This window comes from Bubalus kerabau, chromosome 14, assembly GCF_029407905.1.
Source record: "Bubalus kerabau isolate K-KA32 ecotype Philippines breed swamp buffalo chromosome 14, PCC_UOA_SB_1v2, whole genome shotgun sequence".
NCBI classification, from domain to species: domain Eukaryota; kingdom Metazoa; phylum Chordata; class Mammalia; order Artiodactyla; family Bovidae; genus Bubalus; species Bubalus kerabau.
The window spans coordinates 35,407,116-35,430,195 of NC_073637.1; the positions used below are offsets into that span (position 1 = coordinate 35,407,116).

At 42.0% G+C, this 23,080-nt stretch overlaps 1 protein-coding gene and 1 long non-coding RNA gene across 2 annotated transcripts in view; one reads left to right on the forward strand and one right to left on the reverse strand.

The window, feature by feature from the left end:
- On the reverse strand, positions 1-22,213 carry LOC129626768 (uncharacterized). Its single transcript, XR_008702192.1, has 3 exons — positions 22,072-22,213; positions 21,194-21,310; positions 1-175 (listed from the first exon to the last, which is right to left on the reverse strand). It is a non-coding gene; the product is annotated as an uncharacterized LOC129626768 (long non-coding RNA).
- The window catches only part of SULF1 (sulfatase 1), a 188,769-nt gene that overhangs the window by 3,768 nt on the left and 161,921 nt on the right, over positions 1-23,080 (forward strand). The gene's annotated exons all lie outside the window — the stretch shown is intronic.

Here is a 23,080-nt window from a genome sequence, read left to right on the forward strand (position 1 = left end):
TCCCCACAGCCAAACTGCCATCAAATCCCGTGAGTCCTTCCTGTAAAGCATCACTCACGTCTGGCCCACAGCTACTGCTCCAGTGCAGTGATCCCTCACACGTGGGTCATTACAACCTCCTAACGGGTCCTCTTGCCTCCACTTCCCTCCTGTCCACCAGTTGTTGTTGAGCTTCCTAAAACAAAACAAAACAAAACAAAACACGGGTTCCATCAAAACATTTCTCAGCTGTGACTTACCAGATGGATTGTCACTGTCCACAAGATGAAGTCTGAATTTCTCAGTACGACATGCTGGCCCTTTGTTTTTTGGCCCCAACCTTCCAACTGTGGGTCAGACGGGAAAGAATCTGCCTGCAATGTGGGAGACCTGGGCTCAATCCCCGGGTCGAGAAGATCTCCTGGAGAAGGGAATGGCTACCCACTCCAGTATTCTGGCCTAGAGAATTCCATGGACAGAGGAGCCCGGCAGGCTACAGTTCATGGGGTCGCAAAGAGTCAAAAACGACTGAGCGGCTTTCACTTCACTTTACTTCCAACTGTAAATCCCTACAGCAACAGAAGTCTGCCCTTCCCTGTGACTCAAGTGGCCAGGTCAATGTCCCCCACTTCCTGGTCTCTTCTCTTACCTCTAACCACTCCAGTTTTCCATCTTATTGTCTGCAAAATGGGAGTTTATCATTACGTGTATTCCTTCTGGTTCTATGTTTATAAGCCTGTGTGTAGGACATCCTCAGCCTCTCTAAGTTCCACCTCCTCCAGGAAGCCTTCCCTGACTACCATATATCCCACTGAGGTTTCCCATCCCTTGGGGCTGACCATTAACACAATTACCTTGTTTCTTTACCCTTGCCTTTTTATCACTTGACTGCTCAGGTAGGGTGAAGTGTCCTAAGACAGGAACTAGTCTGGTCCACTTTGTGTCTCATTAAAAGATGTGTGTCAACTAGCTCACAAGGTCGCTCAGATATGCAAGGCACTCTTCTAATTATCCCACTTTAGAGTCATTTGTTGGCTCTGATAGCTCCTCTCCATTCATAAAAGAAAAAGGAAAAAAATGGTAAAACTTGATTGGTTATATTTGGGAAATACAGCTTAGGAAAGATGCCACTTGTGAAATGATTGCCCCAAATTAAGCTCGACTATTATCTGAACCTCCCCCCACAATCTATTTCAGTTTTCTATAACAGTGGCAGGAAATTTTGCTATGGTGTGAGATTTCAAATATGATTTAGGAAGCAGAACAGTCTTTGGGTTCAGACAGACTTGTGCTGTAATTCAGGTGCTACTTCTCATGAACTGTGTGGCTTTGAACAGATGACTTAACTGTTCAGCTCCTTCTGTAAAATGAAGAGAGGAATACATTCTTTGGGAAAGTTGTGAAGAAACCTACAAAGCACCTAGCTCAGCGCGTGTGCAATAAACAGGGGAGAAAGAAGGTTGGTAGATACATAAGCGGATGCAGGTCTAGGATGCACGACTGTGTTCATCTTGGTCATGTCAATCACTCATTCTGTCTATTTAGAGCATGTCTTCTTTTAGCCTTTTTCTCTGCCACCAAAGGTGGTAGTGGGGTGGAAGTTGGGGAGGAGACAGGGAGCAGGAAGAGCTGCTTTTAGCATTTAGGGGATTTGGAGCAACTGAGTTAATGGACCCATAGGGACAATGGTGACAGCTGAATACCCTTTGGAGGGAGGAGGGAGTCCTGGGTCCTGCATTAAAGGATAATAAAGAGCAGATGCTGGGCTGCAGGGCGAGGGGAACAAAGGGCCTAGGCAGTGGACCCCAGCAGGGAGCTGAATTCACCAATGGGTCATGTGGTTCTCTTCCTTCCCCCTGCCTCACTGTTTGGAAAGAAATAATAACTTGGCAAAACATTGTAGAGAGTCAGGTCAAGCTTCCAGAAGTAATTGGTAAAGCAAGATACCATTTAGACAAAGCAAGGCGCTTGGACCTTTGCTGTCCTTCACCTTTAAAGCAAATTGAACAAAAAGCTGAACGCAATCAGCTTTAGTTCTGGCCTGTTTCCAAACTCTGCACCCACCATCAAACACTGAGTCGTCTATCTGTACCCTTCCCCCAGAAGGGCAGTGGGCCGACCAAGAAATGATCTCACAAAGCACTAAATGCCACATAGCAGATGCGTCCTAGGACCCTGGTCATTCAGTTTTCAGGATCTTGGGATAGATCAAAGAATATTCTTTGCACTCCTGATCATCTGGCCCGCATCTGCCCCAGACCAGAGAAAGGAAAGAAAATGGGAGTCCTATAAATGAAGGGCAAGGCAGGATTTCTGGAGATGTCTCTCTTACCAGCGGAGACAACTATGCAACTCTCAAAATGAAGCATTAACAGTTACCTGGCTGGACCTCATGTCTAGGAGCAGATACACTGCTGCTGCTGCTAAGTCGCTTCAGTCGTGTCCGACTCTGTGCGACCCCATAGATGGCAGCCCACCAGGCTCCCCCATCCCTGGGATTCTCCAGGCAAGAACACTGGAGTGGGTTGCCATTTCCTTCTCCAATGCATGAAAGTGAAAAGTGAAAGAAGTCGCTCAGTCGTGTCCAACTCTTAGCGACCCCATGGACTGCAGCCTACCAGGCTCCTCCGTCCATGGGATTTTCCAGGCAAGAGTACTGGAGTGGGGTGCCATTGCCTTCTCCAGCAGATACATTAGATGCTGAAAATATGGGATCCATGTACTACTCCACAATGGTGCATTAAACCTCTGTTAATTAAAAAAAAATGTAGCTCTACACTTGACCTCCGAAAGGCAAATCTTTTCTTATACTCTAATCTCCTTTTTACTCCACAACCACAGATCTGTAAGAAAATATTTCTGCATATTTGAAATTGTGGATCTAAGAAACTCTGAGCCATGCCACTGTTAATTAACTAGAGAGGGTGAAATCAATATTGAAGAGCTATGCTGAAAAAATGAGCAGACACAATGTGTATCTGGGTGAGAAGGTAGTGTCTACCCAAGTTAATCTACAAATTTCAGGTAGTGATAAATCTTCACACAAGACAGTTAGATGGTTGACAGTGGGCGCAGCATTTGGCAACAGGTTAAGAGCCCCGTTGGCTCTGGTTGAACATAAAATAAAGATTCAAAAGTTTTATTTGGCTGATAAACTCATGAGCAAGACTGGACACTTGTGTAAGAGAAGAGCCATAGTAAGAAGGGGATTTGTTTTTATCTCATATCCAATTATGTTATAAAAGTACAATAATTGAATTTTCTCTTCCAAAGCAATTGACTCTGAAGTACACATTCATCCGCCTTCATATATTTTTGCTTTTGTTTTATTCTCTTCAGTTTTTTTACTCTCCTCAGTCTTCATCTCTGTTCTGTTGTCGTGGTTCAGTCGCTAAGTCGTGTCCGATTCTTTGTGACCCCACGGACTGCAGCACTCCAGTTTCCCCTGTTCTTCACTACCTCCTGGAGTTTGCTCAAATTCATATCCATTGAGTCAGTGATGCTATCTAACCATCTCATCCTCTGCCGCCCCTTCTCCTTTTGCTTTTAATCTTTCCCAGCATCAGGGTCTCTTCCAATGAGTCAGCTTTCCGAACTGGGTAGACAAAGTATTGGAGTTTCTGCTTTAGCATCAGTTTTTCCAATGAATATACAGGCTTGATTTCCTTTAGGATTGACTGATTTGATCTCCTTGCTGTCCAAGGGACACTTGAGAGTCTTCCCTACCACCACAGTTTGAAAGCATCAATTCTTTGGTGCCCAGCCTTCTTTATGGTCCAACTCTCACATCCGTATATGACTACTGGAAAAACCAGAGCTCTGACTATACAGACTTTGGTCAGCAAAGTGATGTCTCTGTTTTTTAATATACTATCTAGGTTTGTCATAGCTTTCTATCCAAGGAGCAAGCATCTTTTCATTTTCCTTTCACTTCATTTGTTGTTCTGGTGTTGGCATTGTCCAAATCTTCAGCTCAGCTACAAACTGTGGTTGCTAGAAAGAAGGTCTATTGCTACAATGAACTGAAACCCTTAACTAGTTTTTGTTATTACTTTGTTCTGCTTTTTCTCATCTGCAAATAGAGCTACTAATATATGCAGCTTTTCCACTTCATGGAATACATAATAGGCCTGAAACAAATTTATTTCAAGAACTCAGGAAAATTCTCCTGTAGTCATTTCCTTGATAGAGCCTCCAAATACACCAGTCTAAGCATCTCTTCATTCTTCTGAGCAACAAGAGTACATTCTTAACAGACAAACTAAAAATCTGAATTTCAGGGGGTTCTGTTTATTGACCAGTTTTGTGGTATGGTGTTATAACTCATAGGCAACACCTGCTATATTAACTTAAAACTGAAGACCAGACTGTTAATGAGATATTAGCTCTACCAGGGTCATGATGATAACAGATGAAATGCATACAAGATTGTGCATTTCTTAGTAAGTTAACATAAAAGTGTACACCTGTGGTTATTAGCCTCAAACTCCTATTACTAATTTGGCTTAGCATCAAAATCACCTTTCTATAACATAACATATCCTCTGAATAGACTTCCTGCCAGTTTCAAGCTTCCTCCTTAACCTTCACCTGCCAGTAATCAGTCTTCCCCTGAGTAGAATATCCTAGCACACAGATGTGCTTGGTGTTGCATCCATAAATTCTGGACACTTCAGCTTTTAACTTTCATCTACAAGAAGTGCATCTTCCCCCCAAAAAAGTCCTCTAAAATCATGTGCTCCTTCCTTTCTCTTGAGAGCTTTCACACTGGCAAGAAAAAAACTCTTCTGGATACAGCAAATGAATAAAAGCAAGGGGTGTATTATTTATTTCCAAAGGTTTCACATGTGTTATCCCATTCATGTCATATATGGTATCTATATTTAGTAAAAGAGACTTGAGGGACAGACTCAATATCAAACAGCTTAAACTACTTTTTGGCAGTTGATCTGTTATCCTAAGAAACAGCCATAGGTAACTTCTAAATAAAACCAAAAGAACAGACTGAAAGCTGTATCAATGTGCTAATACGTGGTGCAGTGGTAAAGAATCCTCCTGCCGCTGCAGGAGATGCAGGAGACCAGGGTTCGATCCCTGGGTTGGGAAGATCCCCTGGAGCAGGAAATGGCAACCTACTCCAGTATTCTTGCCTGGGAAATCCCATGGACAGGAGCCTGGTGGGCTATAGTCCATGGGGTTGCAAAGAGTCAGACGCGACAGAGCAACTGAGCATGTGTACTCAACAACTTCTTGTGTATATACTTCTATCCCAGTGCTCAGAGGATTACAAAATAATATAGGATACTATTCTTTCCCTTTAGGAATATCTAGTTTAGCTGTGAGTGGAAGACACGCTCCCCCCTCCCCAAATTTTTTTAGTAGTAATGCAAAGAATTTTGTGGTCAAGTATCAATTATTACTGCTGCTGCTGCTGCTAAGTCGCTTCAGTCGTGTCCGACTCTGTGCGACCCCATAGACGGCAGCCCACCAGGCTCCCCCGTCCCTGGGATTCTCCAGGCAAGAATTCTGGAGTGGGTTGCCATTTCCTTCTCCAATGCATGAAAGTGAAGAGTGAAAGTGAAGTCACTCAGTCGTGTCCGACTCATAGCAACCCCATGGACTGCAGCCCACCAGGCTCCTCCGTCCATGGGATTTTCCAGGCAAGAGTACTGGAGTGGGGTGCTATTGCCTTCTCCGTCAATTATTACTACTAATTAAATAAAAAGGATGTCCACAGAGCCCCCTACTGGTGGAGGGGGAATCCGAGCCAGGCAAGACTTTTCTCCAGGTCATTAAGCAGATGAATCAGAGCAGTGATTCACCTCCATTCTTTGCAAAGTCTATGGAGACAATTCATTTACCCTCTTTTCCTTAGTTTTCTTCTCTGTCAAATGGAGATATGATGATCACGAAGTGTAGAAGGTTCAGTGAGATAATAAAAGTAAGATGTTGTACACAGCACCTAGAACTTAGTAAGAATTCAAAGAGTTGGAAGCTTTTTCCAAGATGGCAGAAGGAACCACCTGAGTTAAGGCTTGGAGTTAAATTGTGCATGTCATTTGCAAGCCAAGACATAGTATTTCTGAGTCAGAGGATGTGCATAGATGCAGTTTGGGAATATGATAAAGGAGGTATTCGGCAGAGGAGAGGGAAGAGGAAGGAAAAAAAGTGATGGAGGAAGAGAGAGAAAGATGAGAAAGAAGGAGGAGGAAGAATACAGTCCTTGGTTGCCTCTACTTTGTACCATTTTTTAGTCTTTTTTTTTTTTTTTGGCTGTGCTGTGTGGCATGCAGGGTCTTAGATTCCAACCAGGGATTAAACCTGTGCCACCTGCACTGGGAGCTTGGAGTCTTAGCCACTGGACCACCAGGGACGTCCCCCCTTTTCTACTTTAAGCACATCATGTCAGCTGAATTAGGCCAGATTCCAGAGTGTCATGACACATCAGGACTTCAGCTAGCGAGGTTGTATCTACTTTTGAAATAGATGCCTTAGGATGTTTAAGCAGTAGGTTTTTCAGGAATGGGGAGAGGGAAAGAGAGAAAGAGATGAGTGCGGGGGGAACACTCAATTGGGAGTCCAAAAAAGAAAATGAAAAATAAGCTGCTGTTCTCATCAGTAACCCTGATAGTGAGGAACGGATGGGTGTAAGAAACATTGTGAAAAGCTTGGTAATTAGTCAAATAAAAGACAAAGGAAAGACAAGTGGCAAAGAAGACACAGGCATGAAGCCCAGGAAATCAGGGAGTGGTGACATCCCTTAAGGAAAATAAGGATGCTGGAAGTAGAATTTCCTTTTGTAACACTATACACATCCCAAGCTATGGCTGGGATAACTTTGTAACGCAACACAGGCAAATGAGTGTCCTGTGTGCTCAGTTGTGTCCAACTGTCTGTGACGCCATGGACGATAGCCTGCCGTGCTTCTCTGTCCATGGAATTCTCCAGGCAAGAATACCGGAGTGGGCTGCCATTCCCTACTCCAACAGGTAAATACATGTGCGTCTAAATGTTTAATAATATAATTTTGAACCCATAAAATTGAACTTTCTGATCATCCGTGGACAGAAGACAGAAGATACCACTGTGGTGTTTTTTATGACATATTCCTCCTCAGATGAAAAGGATCTTTTCTCAGATTCAGAACATAATTGGCTCAATAACTCTTCTAGTGTTTTTAAACTTTAGGGAAGTAAGGGATTTTCAAGTCAGAACAACAAACTACTTCTGCGCAATATCTGTAATTCTCTTCTTTCAGCTCAGAAAATGTTAGTGGAGAGGGACATATAATTTAAAGAGTAAAGAGGCAAGAAGACATGAAATATTTAAGTTGCTTCTGCTCATAAACGTTCAGCTTATAACTTGGTTGACATCCTTTTACAAAACGTGTGAATGACTTATTTTACAAGTGATATAGACACTCCCTTTTTCACTCACTACAACGACAAATCACTCTTAGTTTAAAGCTTTGAGAGACATTTTCCTGCCCTCCTGCTTTTCTTTCTATCTCCTCTTGTTCTACTCTTTTGTTTGTCACATTTCATTTTAAGCTTCTCTCCAAAAACAGGAGAGCCATTCTTGATACTGATTGATATCAGAATGTTAATGAATTAACATTCATTAATCAATGAATAATTTTCAGGATTAGGTATAATTTTATTAGAGGTAGAAGATTTTATTTGCCATTTCACACTCTTGCACCAGATGTGGGGAGGAGCAGGGCAGCATGATTGAAAGAATACACTGCTTGAATCTGCTAGATTTGGGATTTAAATTGCTAGGAATTTGTGGGAATAATACTGACCTGGGGAGACCTGACAGCATTTTGGTTCCTCAAAAGAGACTTGGGTTCTGTTCAAATTTTTAATGAAGACTTTGGCCCATTTTATTTTACTCAACTGAGCTTGCTGAACCATGTTCCCTGGTTCCTATGGGAGAAATGCCAGCCTAAGTATCCGCACCTATAAATCTAGTTCTCAGTTAGGGTTGCCACCCATGGGGGTCAAATTAGCATGAGTTAGTTTATACTCGGAAGCTATTAATGGCTAACAACTGACTTGGTCATTCTCAAGACATCCAGTGCAAGGAACTAAGGAAAAAAGACAGAATACACTCATTCCATCATTAGAGCAATAAATGTCATCTGCAGCAAGCACAAAAGTTGGGTTTAACTGTGAAGTTTAACACTAGGTCTTTTCTGCTGGCATCCACTTAGGTCAACAGGCCCATGAGCCTGCATATGTGGTGATGAAGGTACGGAGTATAGGCTGATATTCTAAAACTCCTTCATCCAGACTGTCTAAACTCAGATTTCAATTCAGGATTCTATTCCTACATGTTCAACTTATCCACCTGTCTCAGAGGTACAAAGACTTCTTGATGAGGAGAAACATAGTCCTTGTAAGAAAAGAAGAATGAATAAGTGGAGAGGAAGGGGGGAAAATACCAGTCAAACATACCCTGTTTTAGAGTCATGTTTTTTTGACACAAAAATAAGGACAGAAAACAGAGAGGAAATAAGCTTTATGAAACACTTCATGTGTAGCGATTGCTATTCTCATTAGTTGTTTTGCTCTAAAATTGGAGATCCAAGGACTTCCCTGGTGGCCCAGTGGTTAAGATTCTGTGTTTCTTATGTAGGAACTGTGGATTCAATCCCTGGTCAGGGAACCAAGATCCCAAATGCCACGTGGCACGGCCAAAAAAAAAAAGTTTTTAATAAAAAGTAGATAAAACCAGAAATCCATTGAGCCACCCTTCTGGGCACCCACTGCCTTCATCTCAGAAGTGGAATTGGAAGTACTCTTCTAATTGTGTCTGCCACTATTACAAGTTTAGAAAACCTCACTGGACTGCCTCATTGGCTTCAGGTAAAGCTTATTTCATGCTGGGCAAGTAATAGATTAAAATGTCACTAGCAATGACAAAATTTGCTGAACAGTGGCAGTTGTGTTATAGCCAGGAAAAAGAAGCAGAGTGGTACAGTGGGAAGACATTGGCAACCTGGATTCTAGAGCTTGGTTACCATTAATAATGAGATATTGAGCAAATTAATTAACCTTTCAGGAGCATGCCTCCCACTACCTCTTAACCTTTATTCTACTGTTCCCTCCATCTAGGTTAAATTATTCTCCTTAACTGGCAAGCTCTGCTCTTTCCCAAGACCAGTCTAAATAAATAAGATATTCTCCTTTGAAATTAAAAAGCATGGTGGGAGGAACAGGGAAGAACTTTAATCCAGTTTTGCACCATCTCTTGCTCTTTTTCCACTCATTTTATATATCACTATTAAACTAATCTTCTAGCATCATTTTCATTATGCTCTTCCATTATTCTAAAATAGCCAATTTTCTATAGCATCCAGCCTTTAAGGACCTGCATCATGTTTTCCACTTGAACCATACCCCTTCCCTGATGTACTTTCTGTTCTTTACGAAGTTGGTTCAGCATCTCCTAAATTTCCATCACTTACTTTTACTGCTAAGGATTTGCCCATAGTGTTTTCTGGGCTCAGGCTGTCCTTCCATCACAGTTGTGATGTTCACATCTCACCCATCCTTGAAGAAAAATTACCCCGTTACTTACATGCAACTTTCTTTTGTTCGCTATACCAACTATTAATAAGTCCCTTCTCATAGGTGATCTCTTACCACTTAACATGTGGCCATCTAATTTTAGCTCTTGATTAAGTACAATTTTGCATTTATTACTATTATTCATAGATTTTTAATATTGCTCCCTCTCTTTCTTATCAGAAACATGAAGGTAGAAGTTGAGTTTTAAACCTCTGCCTCTATCAAGCATAGCTTCAAGACGGTATATCTGATATAGGCCATGCTGCTAAGTCGCTTCAGTTGTGTCCGACTCTGTGTGACCCCGTAGACGGCAGCCCACTCGGCTCACCTGTCCCTGGGATTCTCCAGGCAAGAATACTGGAGTGGGTTGCCATTTCCTTCTTCACTATATATTCATAGCCAGATTGGTCAAGGATAATTGGGATAGAAAGTTGCATTTTAGTCACTGAGAAATTTGAGGAAACTAATCAAAAGTAAATCCACAACCACACCAGGCAATTCTTTTGACACTGTGGAAAGCACTATCTCATGCACCAGTTTTCTGGCTTAATTTTTTTCTATCTTCTGCACATCACTCTCTCAGTGCTGCATTTGGCCAGCTGAATTCCATCCAGAAACAGATTTAAATAGACAATAGGCCAACTAGAATTCCCATCCTCCTTGATTAGATGTGAAATTGCCGAGCTGGGTGTCACTCACATGCCAGCCACTCAGGAGTCTATGCTATCCATTCATTTCTCTTGAGAGCTGAACTGAGGAGATTGTGGCGGCTCCACTTTTAAGGGCATGTAAAATTATGGCTAGACCAGAATTTTAGGGACAGTGCCAGACAGACAGACCCACCCCACCTGGATGAAAGTATCCACTATCTGCTGCATATCATAAATTAAAATTCCCTGAAAACCCCACAGTAAATCATATTTTTCTGTTTCTGTAGTTGGATTTGACTATAAAAATTCATTGGCTTGAAATCACATTCTCAGCTGTAAGACAATTTGCCAGTGAGATGAGAGGTTTTAAATCACTTAGAAGAAAGAGGAAATTATCACACATTCTATTGGATCTACTGGATCTTATTTCTTGTAGTTTTCTGAAATAATCAGAATTAAGGCTTGATTTTCCAAGAAAGGCATGGAAAATATCACAGAAGCACAGACTATAAGAGGTATACCTCAGAGATCATCTAGGTAAAAATCCCCCATTTTACATCCGAGGAAACGGAAAAAAAGTATGAAGGTGTTTGTGCTCAATCGTGTCCAACTCTTTCGGACACCATGGACTGTAGCCTGCCAGGCTCCTCTGTCCATGCAGTTCTCTAGGCAGGAATACTGGAGTGGGTTGCCATTTCCTTCTCCAGGGGATCTTCCCGACCCTGGGATCAAACTGGCATCTCTTGTATCTCCTGCACTGGCAGACGGATTCTTTACCACCAGCACCACCTGAGGAGATGAAGCCTGCCTAAAAAAAATCCTAAAACCCACATTTCCCAGATAGTTCTAGGCCAGGCTTTATCGAAACGTATAAGGCAGTAAAGTTCTACCAGGACTAACTGGATTTCATGTGTCAGATGTCCTCTAGAATGGAGGAAAACATGAGGGTGTGAAGCCAGCTCTCCCACGGCCCCTCTTACTAGTGCCAGACTGCAGAGAAGTCTCAGGGCTGGAACAAATACCAGCAGAAGCATTTACTGTTTAGGTGTATTCTTTGTGGAAAATCTATTCTACCAGAAATACCCAAGCGCTGATCTGCAAGTTCGAAGCTTTGTTATAAAGAGCCTTGTTTGTAAAGGCCCCTTTTAACCTTTGCCAACAGAATGCTACCCAAGTGATGACAATAATATTAACCATCACACCCTCAAAACATTTTCCTTTGAGTCAAATCACTGGAACTTGCAGTCTTTGGATTAGCAAAGCAAATACATCATTTCTGCACATCAGAAAACAGCATCTGAGAGAGGAGTCTAGAGAGCTAGCGAGTGGAGTAATCCACATTGGAACTCATGTCTTCTAACACCTACTTCACTGCTTCATGTTTCCAGTGATTCCAAATACATATATTATTATATATGTAATACGTTAGGGAAACCTGTTGCCTTCCATGGGCTTCCCTGATGGCTCAGAGGGTAAAGAATCTGCCTGCAATGCAGGAGACCTTGGTTTAATCCCTGGAGTTGAGCTGCCCTGACGTTGCCTCACTGAGAAATAAACATTGGACATACGTCCTCAGGCTCTGGAATTTTCCCAAGAGAAGTATAAGAGCCATAGTCTTCAGAGCTTTCTAAATTATGTGAGTGTATAAACCAGTATGTACCTACATAATTTATGTCTAAAACAGATTTATTTGTATAGGAAGTAAAATGAGTCATTATTGGATTATAAATGTCTTTCAAAATCATTAATTTACTTTTTCATCTTGCACTGTCATGAATAATAATTTAATAATTCCAAAAAAAGATTAACTTAGAATTTTAAAGTGTGGTTTTGATTTTTTTGGAAAAAATAGCTTTGTTTTTAAAACACATCCTATATTTCTATTTGTTATTTAAAAAGTCACTGATTTTCAGAGCAATGCAAGGAATATGTCACAGGAAAAAGAGTATGTGCATTCAGATTGTTATCAGCTCTATTTCAATTCACTGAGAGTGTGATTGAAAACCTGGTTAGAACTATAAAGAAATCAGGCTTACCAGTATTACATCTGCTGGTAAAAGGGAGAATTCTGTTGTGAATGTAGAGTTAATTTGGCAGAATAATTACCTTTTGTCATATAGCTAAATTTTAATCACACCAAGTGCTGAAAAAGAATTCTATGAAAAATTATATCTTCGGTCCACAAGAATACTTTCTTCTTTGAACTAAGCCTATACATTGACCACTTCTGTAAAACATGCTTTCCTATTTATTATTTGTATCTCAGCCGTTGTTCATAATGAAAATAAAACAGGTCATTTTCACTACTTGAAGGGAGGGTCAGAAGAAATAAAGCTGAGCTCTTTCCAAACTCTTTATAGTTCTTTTGTTCTGCCGTTGAGCAGCGGTTGCCCTTAAGTCGTTATGACTTTTTTCTCTAACATGCTCATAATCTCCACCAAAAGACCACATAAAATGGCAAGCTGTTAAAGAAGAAAAACTACACACAAAAAGGATGCAAACTTTTCAGTAGTGTAACTGAAGAACATCTTTCTCATTTCCCCGACCCATCAGAGATTCCAAAGATTACTCAATCTTTAGCTTCTTATACACAGAGAAAATGGACTTCTTAGTTTGACCTTCCTTGCTTAGTCCTCTAATGTTTTATGAAATTTGACTTTTCCCATTTATTAAACTTTTAACTTTGTATAACAATCTACACTTTCTAAAGTGCTTTCAAACCATTCATTTGATCTTGAAAACCTTGTGGAACACATCACCCAGCTAAGTACCTATGCCCCTTTTAAAGAATAAGAATGAAGTTGCATTCTTGGATAATACACAATGAAAGATATTTAGGGTTATAGGACCATGAGGCAAGCAACTTTCACTGAACTCAAGGAAAACAAACAAACAGTGAAAGTGAAAGTGAAGTCAGTTGTGTCCGACTCTTTGCGACCCTGTGGACTGTAGCCCACCAGGCTCCTCCGTCCATGGGATTCTCCAGGCAAGAATACTGGAGTGGGTTGCCATTTCCTTCTCCAGAGGCTTTTGAGTTCCTCTTCACTTTCTGCCATAAGGGTGGTGTCATCTGCCTATCTGAGGTTATTGATATTTCTCCCAGCAATCTGATTAGAATCCAAGTATTCTTATTTTTCCACACTTCCTGTAAATCTGTACTCTTATTTCTGTATAAAATGAACAGTAACTTCCATTTAAAATATTTATAAACCACAATTACACTTTTTGCCAATCAGTTATCAGTACCATAGCTCAAGGAAAACTCATTATTTAGCTATAACATTTGTTTATATATCATATTACCCATTTCAAATCATTTTTATAATCCTATTTTATTTGATCCTCATAACTTTTTGAATAAAGTAGATAGCACAGGCATTATTGGACCCATTTTACAGACCAAGAAACAGACTGTGAAACTAACTGGCAGTCATATTCTGGAGACAGATACATAAGTCTGAAAACTTCAGAACAGTACTCATGCCAATGAATCCTCTTGACAGTCCAGTGCCTTTTCATACTACTAATGACCATATCTAAAACTTCTAGGTCTCATGCTTTATTGACAAAAATAACAGTTAGTTAAAGAACAAAACCAAATGACTGAAAAAGATGCCTATGTTTTACTTACTATTATACATAACAGCTACCTGCTATGTGCAAGGAAGTGCTTTTTATATATATATATATATATTATCTAATTTAATTTTTCCACATCTCTATGCTATGTAATTCTCATAGTCCCCATCATACAAACAAGGAAACATGTCTGAGAGTCTAACCTGACTGATGTGCAGAACTATCAGGGCTAAGGCAGGACCTGCGAACCTCCCACCGTTAATTACATTGTCCTATTCCACATTTTCCCTTTCTCCTTTAAGCTCAGTTGATATTTCAGCCAAGTTCTTTTTCATATATTCAATGATCTTAAATTCTGCAATTGAGAGAATTCTTTCCAGGAACAGAGTTTGTATGGAAAAACACATGTTTGAAAAAGCAGGTACCATATCCTATTTGCACTGGCAGCAGTCTCTGGCATATATTAAACATCCAGTAAGTGTTTGCTAAATGTAAAAGATGTTTGGAGTTCTCTCTTAAAAAGCTTTCAAGATGTCATGATCTAAATATTTAAATGGTTGTTGTTGTTTAGTCACTAAGTCATGTCTGACTCTTTTGCAACCCCAGGGACTATATAGCTTGCCAGGTTCCTCTGTCTATGGGATTTCTCAGGCAAGAATACTGGAGAGGGTTGCCATTTCCTTCTCCAGGGGATCTTCCCAACCCAGGGATCGAACCTGTGTCTCCTGCATTGACAGGCGGATTCTTTACCACTAAGCCACCAGGGAAGCCCAAATACTTAAATACAGGATTTATGAATCAGTTCAATTTGCCAAGTCTCAGCTTTGCCGCAAAACACATAGTTTCAAAGCCAGAAAAAAAAAAAATGATAGAGAAGTGAACAAATTTCACTTAAGAATATTTTTTAAGCCAGTTCTTGGAAACCTGAACTGCTCTGTCAATAATCTGACAGTTTTGGACTGTCTGAATAACCTTTTTTGGATAATTTCCTGTTTCTATGACAAAAGTAATGCTCAGTCTCACCGCTGGCGGGAGTCCATGATTTTTCCCTTTGCTACAACCAGTCAGGATAAAAAGTGAACATAGATGAGTTACTATGTAAGATGCCCTCGCAGACGCCGGCTGAGCAATGATGCAGAAAAGGATCAGTCAGGGAAGATGTGAAGTCCAGGTAAGTGGCAGGATACAAAGGGTACACTTTTCCACCTCCTTTCTTCCTACCCACGATTGCAGCCATCCCTTTTGTGGACGGCTCCAAAGTTTCTGATATTCACTTGTATCTGTCTTTCCTCAAACACGAATAGTTAGGTGAGCTAAGAAGACCGCATCCCCCTATATCTTTCCTGCCTTGGTACTATGGCCTTTGACCTACCCCACCCAGAGCACACTTTAAGTGCACAGCTTAACCTGACTGCAGTGTTCGTGAATTTCAGGGTAAAAAGTGCATTCAGGTAAGTCAATCACATGTCCGTCTCAGGTTTCTCCACTTGGCACCTGTTTACAGCAGCAAAGCAACTCCTTTCAGGCTCTGCCCGTTATCGCTTCTCTTACTGTCCATCACTCTTGCCTTGGGCTCTTGACCTCTGGTTCTTACTAATACACCTGCCAGCCCCAGACATGGGTACTTGTAGATTCTGCAGAATGAGGCTTTTTCCTGTCTCCGGCTCAACACATCCTCCACCAGCATCTCTCAAAGACTGCATGACTGTACGACCCCCACACCTCCGCTTCCGTCATCTCCTTCACTTCCGCACCTGTTCATCTCCTCTTCCCACTCTGTGCTTCTGTGCTTTGCCCAGTCCCTGCTCTTTGGCATATGCTTTTGCATTTGCCATTTTTCCCTCTTGTTCAGTCGCCAAGTTGTGTCTGATTCTTTGCAATCCCATGGACTGCAGCACGCCAAGCCTCCCTGTCCCTCACCATCTCCCGGAGTTTGCCCAAGTTCATATGTCCATTGAATTGGTGATGCCATCCAACCATCTAATCCTCTGTTGTCCTATTCTCTTTCTGCCTTCACTCTTCCTAGCATCAGGGTCCCCTCTACTTTCTCTCTCTCTTTCTCTCTCTCTCTCTCTCACACACACACACACACACACAGGAAAAAAAAAAAAAAAAAACTGGAGGGAGCAAACTGGATTTGGTACCGTTGAATTTCTTGGATCATGTTCCCTGGGTTCTTTTTTTCTATGTCTCTCTAATCCACTATTTTCTAGCAAAAGCTTTCTTTGGATTTCTGACACCAGCCCTAACAGCTTGAATTTATCTGATGCGCTGAATAACTTTGCTCCTGGGGCTGAAGTCGCAGCTATAACACTTGGATTATTATTAATAATTATCAATCATTCTCTTTTTTAAAAGATCCTTACTTTTATCTCTTTGTATCGTTTAATGTTGTTATTTAGTTGGGAAGTCATGTCAGACTCTTTTGCAACCCCATGGACTGTAGCCCACCAGGCTTCTCTCTCCATGGGATTTCCCAGGCAAGAATGCTGGAGTGGGTTACCATTTCCTTCTCCAATATCATTTAATATTTATATATAAATACAGAGCTGTTGCCAGGGTCACCGCTCAATATGTACTCACTGAAAAAAAGGAATGTTTTTCACTCACTCAGGGCAAATAATACTAAACTAGTGATTAGGACACAAATGCCCTAAAATAGCCAGAAAAAAGAGAAACTGAATGATAACTGAGTACCGACGACATGCTGGACACTGCTATAAACTTAGTTATATATCTGTACTAGTCATTCTACTTAGAAGAACTAGACTTTAAAAAAATTACACACCTGTAGAGCTAGGATTTGGACCCAAGTCATTTTGTCTTCAAAAGTCAGTGCTGACTCTCAAAAGAAAGTTCTGCATAAATGCTAAAAGGTAAAACCCCATCATTAATTACATGGAAGGAATTTGCATTTGCCTGCAATTTACACCTTTTCCCCAGACTAATTGCCAATGCTAGTAAAGTACGTCTTCCCACAATTTACTAGGCTTTTTTTGTAAAAAGCTAAATGGAAGTTTGCTGTCAAGGTGGTGAGGAAGAGAAAACTGAGATTCAAGTAAAAACTTGCTAACTGGTGTGCAAAACCATGCCCGTTAAGAGGGGAACAACTTTTACAGAATACAGACTGGTCTCTACATCGTTTGTTAAGGGCTGGTATAGACTTGTCCCTGTGGGCTCACGCCCAAGTCAGCCACAAGAGGGCTGAAACAAACCCCCATGGAAAATAATATTGGTTATTATTAGATATAATTATTATTAGGTAAAATCTAGGGCATTGTGATAAACATGCTGTTTGCTGTTTTCTGTGAGGCATTATTAGAGTTGTTACAAATTAGCAAGACATAAAGTGCACTTAATGCATTTTCCCTCAATTTACATGCCCTTCCTTCTTAAATCATTTCCAGAAATGCTTAGGAAATGTGAAAGGGTTTATCAGACAAATGTATTGTCTTTTCCTCCAGCAGAATGTCAGATCACTTCTTGAAAGATCCTCTCCAAATGCTTCAACTCAAACTGATTTTAACAAACTTGACTATACACACCATAATTAGGAAGCCAATTCATTCAGTTCATTTGCATCCGTCTAAATAATTTTTCCTGACAGATGACTTCCGTTCTAAGTACCAAGTACTTTTTAATCCTAGGCAGGTTATTGCTGAGGATAAACGATTTCACATTCTCATAAAGATGCCAGTCATTAAGAATATTAACACGAATTCCTTCCCCTCGGATAGAAAGGAGCTGTCATTTTAGCAATGTTGCTGCATCAGCCTTTCTATTGTCAAACACAACAAATGATGAGAAAATCAATTTACTCTTTAGAATTAGTCAAGTGAGGAATTCTTTGAAGTGGGGGGTCAGGGTTTTTGTCTGGATTCCGTAATCTGGAAAAGCGGGTACTGTATAGACGTTGGTAAAATGTTGTGAAATTTAATGAGCACTGTTTGCTGCCATAGACCTTCCAGACAGAATCTATCTCTGAAAAAGAATTCCCCACTCTTAAAATAGAGGTTTGATGAGCACCAGATGTGGTTTAAACGAAGCCTTGTCCAGCTGAACTCAGAATATATTTTGATCTGTATGAGGCACAGTCTAGAAAGAGGGGCAGTGAATCGATCGACCAGAGCCTGTGTTGAGGTTGGTGGTGGGGCTTGAATATATATTTACTCCATAAAGCTTCTCACATTAAGCAAAATGCAAATGAGCTTTTAACAAATGCTTTCTAATAGTTGGAGGATGTCATACTTGCTGCTTATGAGACAATTTACAGTTTTATTTCATGTCTAAGAGGATAGCATTTCAATGGGTAGCCACAACCTTTAGGTGGGTCTGTGTTCTGGCATTGATTGCACCTTCCACATCTCAGTTTCTCCACCCACAAAGGGAAGATTAGCTCGTTCTTCAAGAATGACAAGCATTTAATATTTGGAAAAGACTAAATAATGAAGTGCTTGGATTCTATAGAAATGCCGAGGAGAAAAGAAGATTTATTTCAAGTCAAAATCTAGTACAAACATGACCTTCCTATTGTAAATCTCATGAATAGGGAAAGAAATTACATCGAAGACTGTTTCTTGGGCTGAGAATTTGGAAATACATTAATATTGGGATGCTTCAGATGGTAAAAAAAAAAAATATTAAAAACATCTGCTTATTATAATCTCTTGTCTTTGGAGATGAGAAAAATTCTTTCTGCTACACTGTCCTGAAAGAATGCAGTTAGTAAAGATTTAAATGACAGGAATGAAAGGGTCATCTTTTGATTTCTTTGCCTTTGGGCAGGACTACAGTTAAGCCACCACAGGAAAGAGAACAATGCTGTTTCTTGCAAAAATCTCCAGGTGAGAATAATAAAAATTAAAAAGAGCACAAGGGAAAGCCCAGGGACCTTGAAATTAATAAAGGTCGGTTTCAGCTAATTTCAGTTCAAATCCATATCTATTTGCCAGTAGCCTGATGCTTCGCTTAGTGAAACGCCAAAGGATATGATATTTGGCACTAGTTCTATGAGAATTCCATTAAGTATTAACATGAATGTCTGGTCATTGTTTTGTTCACCTCCTCTTCACCCCATGGGGGAGGGAGGGAGTCCTGTCCTAGGGTTCTCAGATGACCAAACACAGGACATCTGACTCAGGACACAGGAGATCAAAAGTAATTAGTCACATATACTAAGAGTCCAGGGGGAAATGGACACTCTGGGTCACATGGGGCAACACAGAGGCTACATTTAGGAACAGAGGGAAAAAGAAGAGCCTATAAGGAGCAGGTTCTGTAGTAACCTGAGAGTGAGAGGCACCCAGGATCCCAGGGAAGGATGTGATTGGCTGGTTTCAATGACTGTGGGCTGGCAGGGAAGTAAACCCAGCAGGATGCAGAGTAGGTAGACTGCTGCTGTCCAGCTATAGGGGAACTAGCCAGGGAGAGAGTCTTTCCCGAATGGTGGGGAGCATATCAGGTAAAAGTAGGGGAATGCACAGCCTTTTGGGGCCCCGTTAGGCTCAAAGATGTCAGGGCAGCATGTGAAATCAGCCCTTCCAAGCCAGTGGTTCATACAACCTATGTCGACATATGGGATGCTTACTTCCCCTGGGCTATACTGACCCCTCTAAGAGAGATGTCTTTGCCATAATTATTGTGTCTCCTGTGAAAAAAGTCACCTTGACTGGATTGATAACCTTGGGGCATAAGCAGTTTTCTAGCAAGAGTGCTCTCAGGCCAAGGCTATATAAGTAGCTTGATGATTCATGCAGAAGTATTCTCTGCTACTCACTTTGATTTGAATGAAAAGAGAAGGCAAGCCCTGCATCATTCAGACAAATTACATATTTATTCCTCACTTGATTTTCATTTGCCACGAGGTGAATGTTGACCAGTTTCTACTTCCAGCAAAAAAGACAAGCGAACCAAAGTGAAGAGTATGTCTGCGTTCTCTTACTTTCCCTGCAATTTAACCACTGAGGAGATAATGGACTCAGGGAGACCTGGGGTTCCAGGCAGAGCTTGGACCTCTGAAGTTTAATGGGGTGTGTGTGTATGTGTGTGGGTGGGTGTGCTCAGTCGTGTCCAACTCTTTGTGACCCCATGGACTGTAGCCTGCCAGGCTCCTCTGTCCATGGGATTCTCCAGGCAAGGATACTGGAGTGGGTTGCTATTTCCTTCTCCAGGGGATCTTCCCAGCCCAGGGATCAAACCCACATCTCCTGCGTTGGCAGGTGAATTCTTTGCCACTGCGCCATGTGGGAAGTTAATGCTGGGCCTGTTTAAAATCTTCAGCAGGGGACTTCCCTGGCAGTTCAGTGTTAAGACTTCACCTTCCAATGCAAGGGCTGGAAGTTTGATCCCTGCTTCAGGAGATAAGAAACAATGTTGTAACAAATTCAATAAAGACTTTTTAAATGGTCCACATCAAAAAAAATAGCAACAACAAAAAAAATCTAGGGCAAGGCATTTAATTTCTCAATGGCACCCCACTCCAGTACTCTTGCCTGGAAAATCCCATGGATGGAGGAGCCTGGTAGGCTGCAGACCATGGGGTCTCAAAGAGTCGGACACGACTGAGCGACTTCACTTTCACTTTTCACTTTCATGCATTGGAGAAGGAAATGGCAACCCACTCCAGTGTTCTTGCCTGGAGAATCCCAGGGACGGGGGAGCCTGGTGGGCCCCTGTCTATGGGGTCGCACAGAGTCAGACACAACTGAAGCGACTTAGCAGCAGCAGCAGCAGCAGACCTTAAGTTCTGTACTTTTGTAATGAGGAAGTTAAACTAGATCAAGTGTTAAACTAGATCAATCACTACGTTAGAATGCATGTAAAGAACATAAGGCACATTAAAGTGCCTGACACCCAGTCAAGACTCATACATGGTAGTGCAAACAAAGGTGATGGCTCTGACTTGAGCAGAACAAAAAGAGGGGAGATCTTGAACTACTAAATTGTAATGAGATCTCAGTCCTTCCTGAAGCCCATACCTCAAGAACTGAAGGCCAAAATTCCTCTTTAGAACCTGAATCGGTTTTTTATTGTTCTAAATTAGTGGAGGCGGGAAAGTTCTTCTAATTCACTGAACATTCTGCGTGCCCGGGAGAGCCTGTTGACAGCACCTCCCCAAGTCTCTAAAATGACACCACTGTACATCCAGCCACCGCAGACGGCACTGACAGCTTACTGCTTTCACCAAAGACTAACAGGGGAATGTCACCAAGAACGCTTGAACGCTAAGCCACAGAAATTCAACACCTGACAGCTCGCATTCTGTACTTCACTCCATATCATAAAACACATCACCAGAGAGCTATTGTGCTCACATTGAGCTGCTGTTGTGATAGTCTGCATTCTTTCCACAGTGGAGGAGTTCTCTCATAAAATGCATCCAAGAAGTCTGTGATTTCTGAAAAATCTCACCTTTCAGGAACTTTCCTGGCCTTCTAGGAAGTCATCTACACTCCGGAGGTCTCCTGATGAGCAATAGCAGGATCCCAGTAGAGACCAGCATTCCTGGTGCCCTCACAAGCACACGTCCTAAGGAATGTGACAGAAGGTCTCCAAATTTTACAAAGCTTTCTAATTTTTAAAATTTATTCTTAATTGGAGGATAATTGCTTAACAATGTTGTGTTGGTTTTTATCATATATCAACATGAATTAGCCATAGATATACATATGTCCAGGCTTCCCAGGTGGCGCTAAAGGTAAAGAACCCACCTGCCACTCCAAGAGCCCCTGGAGGAAGGCATGGCAATCCACTCCAGCATTCTTGCCTCGAGAATCCCATGGACAGAGGAACCTGGTGGGCTATAGTCCATGGGGCTGCACAGAGTCGGACAGCACGGCATACATATGTCCCCTCCCTTTTGAACCTCCCTCCCACCCCATTCCACCCCTCTAGGCTGTAGCAGATCACAAGGCTGAGCTCCCTGCACTATACAGAAACTTCCCTTTAGCTATCTACTTTACACATGGTAATGTAGATATTTCAGTGTTACTCTCTGAATTTGTCCCACCCTCTCCTTCCAGCTGCGTGTCCATAAGCCTATTCTCTATTTCTGACTATTCCTGCCCTGCAGGAACTAACAGGGGAATGTCACCAAGAACCACCTTGGTTCATCAGTACCATTTTTCTAGATTCCATATATATGCATTAACATATTTTTCTTTTTGTTTTTAATTTATAAAAATTTCCAAACATATCCAAAAGTAAAAGTTATCACAACTGCCCCTAGCCCACTGCACAATTTCAACAGTCCATCAACACAGGCTTTCATCTGAACACCTGGAGGTTACCTGAGGCCCCTCCACTCCAAGACTGATGGCCCAGGTGACATCGGGTTGGCTGTCAGCTACATTCAGTCAAAACACTCAATGAAGTGCCTGTCCTGAGCCACTTCCGAGAATCACACCAGATCCCAGACTTAGGAAGCCAGATGCACGTGAAGAATTACAGCAGAGAAGCCAGGTCAAGGAGAAGAAAAGAAGGGAAATTGGGAGAATTTGGGGGGAAGATGGGATTTGAACTGTGCTTTGAAGGAAATGGGAGGGCTGACATTCCAGGCTGAGGTGGAGGATGTAAGGCAGGCTGGGGCTGGGCAGGGAAGAACCGGAAAGGCCATCTTTAGAAGATGATTCATAGTCTCAGGAGCTGGAGTAGGTGAGGGGCGTTGGGCTGGGAAGAGAGGAATTAGTGCGGTGACACGTGGAAGGCGTGAATGCCTGGAAGAGGAAGTTCCTCAGGGGTTGGGCAGCAGAGCCAGAAACAGGGCAGGAAAAGAATCATCTAAAGAAAACCCGAGGGTAGCAGCATGGGGGAGGGAGGGTAGCGGAGAGGATGAAGTGAAAACTTTCTCAGCCCCAGCTCTGGCCTAAAGAACCCTTTGGCTGGGAGGTTTTGGCCCCCACAAAGAAAAGAACAGAGACCCACGGAGATTTAAAACAGAGGATGGATATATAGGGTAGGGCCCTGACCCCTGAAACTCCCTGCAAACTCTCATTAGCAAAATGAGAGACCAGAACGAAAGCGAAGCAGCAGAAGCACCTGGTGAGAGTCTAAGAAACATCCGTGTTTACTAAGCACTCGGTCTCTGGAACGCCTGCCTCTCCAAATACCACATCTTCCTCATCCACTCCATCCCACCACGGGCGGGCGGCTACTGTGTCGGGTGCCTGGGGGCGGGGGCGGGGGGACCGCAGCCTGAGAGCCCTGCCAACCCCCGACCCCCTCCCTCCCTTCCTCCGAGGAGCCTTCCCGCGTGGCCGGCCGGCCGGCCAGCTGCAGCGCAGTTTGTTTGCCGAGGTT